Genomic DNA, 8,429 nt, shown 5'->3' with positions numbered 1-8,429 from the left:
AATCACATTTGGGCTAAATGAGAGAAAAATCTAAGGAATAACGCACGGAACTTTAGCTTGTCACAAAAGGGCGTAGCTGAAAATATTATAGTATTATAAGATATTTGCAATTGAATTACAAAGTCTCATCTTTCCATATTTCAGTTTATAAGTTCAAGTAAATTAGAAAAATATATTTCATATGACAAAATAGGCACAAATCATTTAAGCAGTATTACCTGTATTTACTATAAATTTATATTGCTACTCGGTATGTCGATCATCTTATTGATTTTATTATGGCTCTATGTAAAAGAGCATATAGAATTAATATGTGCCTACTCAGATTAAAATTTGGACAAATAAAAGGGAACCTATTTTTTACACTATCACGAAAGTGTGTTATAGAGACAGGTACTAGTAAACAGACGGTGCAGACGGTCAGACCACCACCGATTGTAGAAACAAATTTCACTAGACGTTGAGGTTGTTGTTGACATTCAGTAAATCTTCTTTCGCTATAACAGTTGGCATGTTCTACTATATTACATGTTGGAATAAACAACTTCTGTAACCTAAAGTAAAAAAAAAAAAATCTGACACATCAGCATGGAATACAAGTAGGGTTCATATATAATGGTGAGTTATAACCTTAATTAAACATTAACAAGTACAATATAAGAAGACGGGAAAATAAGTGTTATTCTAAAAGAAAGCGGGCGTTTTCTACAGGAAAACACTCATTTTGGAGCCTTTGTATATCAGCGGCCAGTTCCTGTTTGGATTAAAAATTGACATAAACTAACCTAAATTTTCCCCCCCAATCTACCCTACAAGCCATGTCCTTACCCACTTACCTAAGGGGAGGGGGCTAACGCCCACCTGTGACACCCCTTACACTGCCGTATTCTAAGTTAGCCGTAATCATACATACGGTGGCCACTATCATACATGCACCCCTATTTTTAATATAGATTATTGTCCCGTCCTTAACTATAAAAAAAACAAAAATTCGTGCAGCCTTCCGAATGGTAGCCTAGTGTTTCCGGAGCCTTTGTATAACAGCGGCCAGTTCCTCTTGCATTGATTAACATTGCACATTAACTAACCTAAACTTATCCCCCCCCCCCCTAATCTAACCTACAAGCTGTGTCCTTACCTACTTTCTTAATGGAGGGGGCTGCTAACGCCCCCCTGCTTCCCCCCCTTACATTGCGGTATTCTAAGTTAGTCCTAACAATACATACAGGTGGCTGCTGTCATACATACACCCCAAAAGGTGTCCATTTCATGATGGAATATGAGTTACTAAGGCTGGGCCTAGCAGAGTCTCTGTAGTGCAGTGTCTTCAGAGTATGAAAGAGAAAGTAAGTGTGATTATATGATAATTTAATTTTTAGAGGAATATATGAGCGATATACTTTTCCAACTGGTTGTCTTAGGTTTGTTCCAACACATAATGCAAACCCTCATCCTTCATTTAGGAATACAACTTCAATGAAGCTGGAAGAGCCCTTAAAGGTTTAATGGAGAAACAGTAGCTTGTTGAGTGGCGGGTTGTCATGACCCTTGGAGTTCACGGGTTGCTGACCTATGATCCCTGTAGTGTGAATTGGTAACTGTGACTGCTGGTGTTTGTATGCTTGCTTGGCAACATTGAGTCCCTAACACTGTACCTGCTTGGCCAACACCTTGCCACAACTTTAAGCTGAATAAAGCCAACGTTCCAGCAACTGTGTTTGGTATTCCACAATTTATTCAGCTTAATATTCAACATGGACAAGTTTCTGAGGCCCAGCCCGATTGATGTGGACCCAGAATCAGCCGATGCAGAGGACAAATGGATTATGTGGCATGATAACTTTGAGGCGTTCTGTGCGGCCATCAACCCGGACTTAAATCCAGATAAGTTGGCGTTGCTTCGTGCTCACGTATCTTGTAAACTGTTTAAGATAATCAAAAGTGCCACCACATATGCCACTGCCATAAGCCTGTTGAAGGCTAGATTTGTGAAACAGAAAAGTGAAGTGTTTGCCAGATACAAATTAGCCACCTGCAAGCAACAGAGTGGTGAGACTCTAGACGCTTTTTTGGATAACCTCAAAGGTCTGGCCTCGGAATGTAGCTTCACTGATTGTACAGCCGCTCAGGCTGAAGAACTGGCCATCAGAGATTCATACATCACGGGTATGGCATCTAATGCAATCCGACAGAGACTGTTAGAGAACTTATCCTTGGACTTATCCACAGCTGTGAAACAAGCCCTTGCACTGGAAATGGCTCAACTGCTCTCAGCGTCTTATGCAAGTGAAACCAATACCACAGTGGCAGCATTGATAGATGATCAGGCAAAACCCGAAATGGATCCCAACAGTTTTCCGATCGAAATGAGTGACTCCCTGAATCCAAGTGAGTGTGCTGCCGCCGTCAGCGGTCAGAGGTGCTTCTTTTGTGGAGGATCCCTACATCCCAGAGCCCACTGCCCAGCCAAGAAAGCCTCGTGTTCCAACTGTCAGAAGGTAGGTCATTATGCTCGTGTCTGCAAGTCGCAAAGAAAACGATGGAACAATAATGGTAAATCAACTAACTCTAATCTTGTAGCTGGAGTAGTCCCAGACAATCTCCCACAGTCCATCCCTGCTTCCTTAACAGGGGCCGCTGTGACTGCAGCTTCCCCTGCACTACGAAGTGTTTACAAAACTGTCCTACCTGTAGAACTGAATGGAGGGGAGGCCCTGGACGGGCTGGTCGACACTGGAGCATTTAAAAGCTTTATAGATGCCAAAGTAGCTAGGGCTATGAACTCAGTGACTCGTTCTTCAGCCTGCAGCATAACCATGGCTAATGCCAAACAGACAATGAAACTTAACAAGTGTTGCAATTACGATTTAACTGTAAGTGGAAGAGTATACCCTGAGTTCTGTCTGCACTTGATGGACGATTGCGTGGCTCCAGTTGTTTTGGGACATGACTTCCTACAGTTACACAAGCAAGTCAGCGTAGACTTTGGTGGGATGCTACCACCTTTGGAGCTAAGCATCCAGTCACCTTGTGCTCTGATAGCGGCTCAAATTGAACCGCCAGCCATCTTCGACAATCTGACAGTCGACTGTCACCCGATACAGGTGAAATCCAGAAGGTATTCCAAAGAGGACTCCGAGTTCATCAAGAAAGAAGTAAAAAGGCTGCTAGAGGAGGGCATCATCACACCGAGTCGCAGCTCGTGGAGAGCTCAAGTGGTAGTCGTCGATCAGTGTGATAAGAAAAGATTAGTCATAGATTACTCTCAAACCATAAACAGATTCACCAACCTAATTGCTTATCCTGTTCCAGGGATCACCGAGATGATTGAGAAAATTTCTACTTACCGCTACTTCAGCTCCATAGACTTGAAGGCAGCATATCATCAAATACCTTTGAACATGGCTGATCGGAAATTCACGGCGTTCGAAGCGGATGGAAGGCTGTTCGAATTCACGCGTTTGCCTTTTGGAGTAACCAATGGGGCTACCTGCTTTCAGCAAGTTCTCGACGAAATTATTGGTAAGGAACAACTAGAGGGTACGTTCGCCTACATAGATGACATCACGGTCTGCGGTCACACACGTGAAGAACACGACAGAAATCTGAAACGCTTTCAAGAAACTGCATTGAAGTATGGACTTACCATAAATGACAAGAAAAGTGTTTATGCTCAAACATCAATCTCAATTTTGGGCCATGTAGTGAATGATCACCAAGTCCTACCTGACCCGGAGAGAATGCGTCCGTTGCTGGAGATGAACCCTCCGGACAGTACCCCTAGTCTCAAAAGAACGTTAGGACTTTTATCCCACTATGCGAAGTGGGTACCGAACTTCTCCCAGAAAATTCGACCTTTAGTCGGAGTGAAAACTTTCCCGATGGGCAAATCCGCAGAACAAGCACTCGAAGAACTAAAGAATGAAATATCCCGAGCTTCACTTGCTGCTATAGATGACGAAGCAGTCTTTGTAGTCGAAACAGACGCCTCTGCTGACGCCGTTGCAGCCTCATTGACACAAGAAGGAAAACCAGTGGCCTTCTTTTCTCGCTCGCTCTCAGAATCGGAGAAACGACAATCGGCAGTGGAACGCGAAGCATGTGCTATCGTAGAAGCCATCAAGAAATGGCGACACTTTCTGCTAGGACGTAAATTTAGACTCATAACTGATCAGCAATCGGTGCGTTTCATGTTTGACGCCAAGAACCATGGCAAAATCAAGAATGAAAAAATAATGCGGTGGAGGCTGGAACTGAGTTGTTTCAACTTCGACATCACATACAGACCTGGATCAAAGAACCAAGTAGCAGACGCTCTCTCTCGTGCCTCGGGATGTGTGGCTTCACTTACCTGTACTCAAGGAGATGAGCTGACTCAGGTTCACGAGCACCTGTGCCATCCAGGAATCAGAAGGATGACCCACATCATAAGACAGAGAAACTTACCCTTTACCATTGAAGAAGCTCGGACTGTCATACGTAAATGTCAAACCTGTGCTAAGATCAAACCTAAGTTCTCCAAAGAAACAGGAACATTGATAAAAGCTACCAGGCCATTCGAGCGACTGGCTATCGACTTCAAAGGTCCGATGCCGTCCACTTCAAAGAACAAATACATTCTCAACATAATCGACGAGTACAGCAGATTTCCGTTCGCCTTTGCAACAGAAGACACCTCAGCGAGTACCACCATTAAATGTTTGTCTACTCTCTTTTCAGTTTGGGGCCTGCCCGAGTACATTCATTCAGACAGGGGACCTGCTTTCGTGTCATCAGAGTACCAAAAGTTCCTTCATGACCGTGGAGTGGCTACAAGCTACTCGTCTGCGTATAACCCCCGTGGCAATGGCCAGATCGAGAGAGCCAATGGAACTTTGTGGCGCACCGTAAGGTTAGCTCTCGCTTCTCTCTCCCTCCCTATAGAAATGTGGGAGGCTGTCCTGGATCAAGCATTACACAGCATGAGGTCCCTTCTGTGCGTCGCTACGAACCAAACACCGCATGAGCGCATGTTCCTGCACCCCAGGAAAGCAACATACGGGCAGGCGGCTCCATCGTGGATGACAGAAAATGAACAAGCTCTTCTAAAGAAAACGGTTAGGAAATCCAAGTACGAACCTGAGGTCGAGGAAGTTAGACTCCTGCATGTCAACCCACAATGGGTTCGTGTTGCACACCAAGACGGCAAGGAATCCACTGTGTCGACTCGTCACCTGGCTCCTGCAGCTAAAGTATTCAGTCCAAACACCTGTCACGATAAAGGAAGCCGTCATATCTTCAACATGCGAGAGAATGGTAAGACTCCCATTAATCAAGGACCCACCCTCCCACCTGGAGACCCCAGCCAGAGAACGGAAAGAAGTCAAGTGGATACAAAACAAGACCAGGGGAGGGAGCCCGCAACCGAACCGCAACAAACCACAGAACCGCCCACCCCGGGAAAGGTACCGTCGAAAGGAACACCCACAGAAACGCCAACCTCAGAGGCGCCTCAACGCTCAAGTCGCACTAGGCGCCCTCCAGGCTATCTCTCAGATTTTGTCCTAGATGAGTGGGAGTAGTATGGGTGGTAAGTGTCCTTATGTCAATGTGTTCATTATGAATTAGTAGTTATAGGGCCCATTGTTACCAATGTGTTTTTTATGGTAAGTGTCCTTATGTCAATGTGTTTATTATGAATTAGTAGTTATAGGGCCCATTGTTACCAATGTGTTTTTTTTTATGTGAAATGAGCCCAGTTATCAAATAAAATAAGTACTCATGAGTTTTGTAATATATGAAATTTGTAGTGCCAATAAGGTGAGCCTTGTAATGCAAATGCGATGTAAGAATAATTACAGTTGGTGTGAAATCAGTGAATTCATGTTTTGTTATGATGCAGATGTGTACTGTACTGTATGTTCTTCTTCTCAGTGGGGGTGAATGTAGTGTGAATTGGTAACTGTGACTGCTGGTGTTTGTATGCTTGCTTGGCAACATTGAGTCCCTAACACTGTACCTGCTTGGCCAACACCTTGCCACAACTTTAAGCTGAATAAAGCCAACGTTCCAGCAACTGTGTTTGGTATTCCACAATCCCCTTGCTTAAGCACTTCAGCTGGCCAAAAAATGCTGCTTATTATAATTTGACTGTTGCAAGTTTGCTTTCACGATTCAAAAACCTCTTTAAATACATGCGATTGCCAATTTTAAATTTCATGAGTGAGTTTTGAATCTTCGATTATAAATTAACCTATATTTCTTCTTTGTGTTTAAGGAATTTATCAGTTACTTTGAACGCTCGTTTGTTGATGTTTGTGACATGTTTGAAAGTCACTAATGTTATATATGGGTAACTGATCTCATTTAGTGAATACTTCATATGATAAATGGGGATCCTGCTTGAAGACTAAGTAATACGGGGTATCACCTATGCTTTTGTTAAAGGCGGTGTTGGAAGCGTATCTGTTTGATTATTGGGATTATCAATTACTAAAAACTTTATAAAATTAATAACGACTCTACTAGCCCATTGTAACTAGGTCGGTACACTAAACTAGGGGAATGTTTAATGCCGTACAACTGAGTTACGCTTGTAAAAATTTGATAATTTCACGCATGCACTCAGTCCCCTAATCTTAAACGATTTCTTGTATGGAGCGGAATCTTTTAACAAAAGCACTCAGGGCTTTAGCGACTTCTGATGCGGACTTATCTATTAAAGGCTGCAAAAATGTGTATCAAGCCCGAGCTTCAACAAGGATGAAATTGTATCTATGCCCTTCGTGTGAGGTTGTCAGAAGTTCTATCAAATAAATGTTGATGCGGTTTCATTTTTCGCTTACTAGTGGTCAAATATGTGCGGGATATTTAAATGATGAGCTTTAAAAAAGTTACACAAGTAGTGATATTTTAATGAACTGTTCGATGTCCTTCTTCATCCCTCTCTAGTAAGAATGACTTGAAGCCCATCTTAAAGTGTTTGCTACTACTCCTTGGCCTGAAATCTGAGATGAATGATAATACTCTGGGGGGATTTAAGGCTGTGTGGCCTCACTGTAGGGTTGACAAGGTGCTGTTACTACCGCATTGGGGGATCGAACACTCTTACAGTCACAAGCGAAATGCCCCAATCATCCACATTTGTAAAAGTGGATGGGTGTTTTCCATTGGTGGCAATGTGCTGCGATATGTCCTTTTCTTTGGCAACTATGACAGGTGATGTTTTGTTCAGATGTTTTCTTGTGTTCTTTTATCTGTTCCTCAGTGAGCCTGGTGTTTAAGATTCGATGTTGATGGGAGGACAGTTATGACCTTTGCTTCGTGGCTCTGTGCTTCTGCTGCCACTTGTTAGTTAATTCCTTTTCTCTCCTACTAACAACATTCCCGGTATATGACTCATGACGATTGGTATTGGATCAGGCTCATGTAACGGATGTACCATGGAGCTTGGGAGAAGCTCCTGCCATCCGACAGCAAATACAGGAATCCTTTACGCCCTCAAGGATGAAGTTCCCCTTTATAAAGGTGATCCTTCTCTCGGGAGATGCAAACGTAGAACTGGTAGATGGATTTTTTGTCTCTCCAGCTTAGCTGGTAACTATTCAGATAAAGTTGAATCCATTCAGGTGGAAACTAGAACTTCTTGCGAAGATATGTTTGGAATTTCGGCCATGTTTGAATACTTTGGAATTCTACAGCTCTAAACACATCTTGTCTGGCCTTACCTTTTAATATTTGTTTACCAATGATAATCTTTATGTCCAGCATAGTTCTGATGTTGCTATATCTACTTTATTGATAAAGGCATCAATAGAGCAAAGAACTTGTCCAAACTGTGGCTCAATGTCTTCAAAAAGAGGAATATCTCCAGTTAGAGGAAGTAATCCTCTTTAGTTGCTCAGATTTTGTTATCCTTGAACTGCATTAACTCCTGCTGGTGCTTGGTTTTAATGTTGTTGCTGTGATATCCTCATCTCCTGCTATGTCCTGTTTCGTAGCTTCTTTGGATGGTATCCACAAAATGGTAAATATGGCCAATCTAGTCATCTATATGTAACACTATGCCTTGTTTTTCTGTGTCTGAAAACATTTTTCCAAAGTTTTCCTTTGTTCCAACACTCCATACAAACCCTTTGCTCTTTATGGGGAATATATTTTTGGCTAAGCTGGAAATTAGCCATAAGACTTTGGCAAAGTATAACTACCCTGCTAGTTAGCGGGGTGTGGTAATTGGGGTAGTACCTGCTACCCCTCTCATGCACACACACACACACACCTGTGCTATGTCGTCACTTTTGTTTTTGACTCAGTGGAGTGCAGACATAGTCTCTCTCTATCGTTAACAAACTGGCTTTTGACTATTTTTGCTTTCTCTTCTCCGGCGTGCTTGGTCTTATTTGTATCTTGTCATGCGGGCTTGTCCTGGTCGTGAAGGTAACCAATGCGGC

At 42.9% G+C, this 8,429-nt stretch overlaps 1 protein-coding gene across 2 annotated transcripts in view; it reads left to right on the top strand.

Moving 5' to 3' along the window:
- Positions 1-386: 386 nt before the first annotated feature.
- The window catches only part of LOC137643947 (zinc finger protein ZFP2-like), a 52,044-nt gene continuing 44,001 nt past the window's right edge, over positions 387-8,429 (top strand). Inside the window, exons 1-2 of one of the 2 annotated variants that reach the window (XM_068376738.1) lie at positions 387-618; positions 1,229-1,346. The gene's annotated coding sequence lies outside the window, so the exon portion shown is untranslated. The remainder of the gene's footprint in view (positions 619-1,228; positions 1,347-8,429) is intronic. The other variant, XM_068376729.1, reaches the window with a different exon arrangement.

This window comes from Palaemon carinicauda, chromosome 1 (assembly GCF_036898095.1).
Source record: "Palaemon carinicauda isolate YSFRI2023 chromosome 1, ASM3689809v2, whole genome shotgun sequence".
In the NCBI taxonomy this organism is placed as follows: Eukaryota; Metazoa; Arthropoda; class Malacostraca; order Decapoda; family Palaemonidae; genus Palaemon; species Palaemon carinicauda.
Note: the sequence above shows the minus strand (reverse complement) of the source record. Positions and strands in the feature narration are given on the sequence as shown.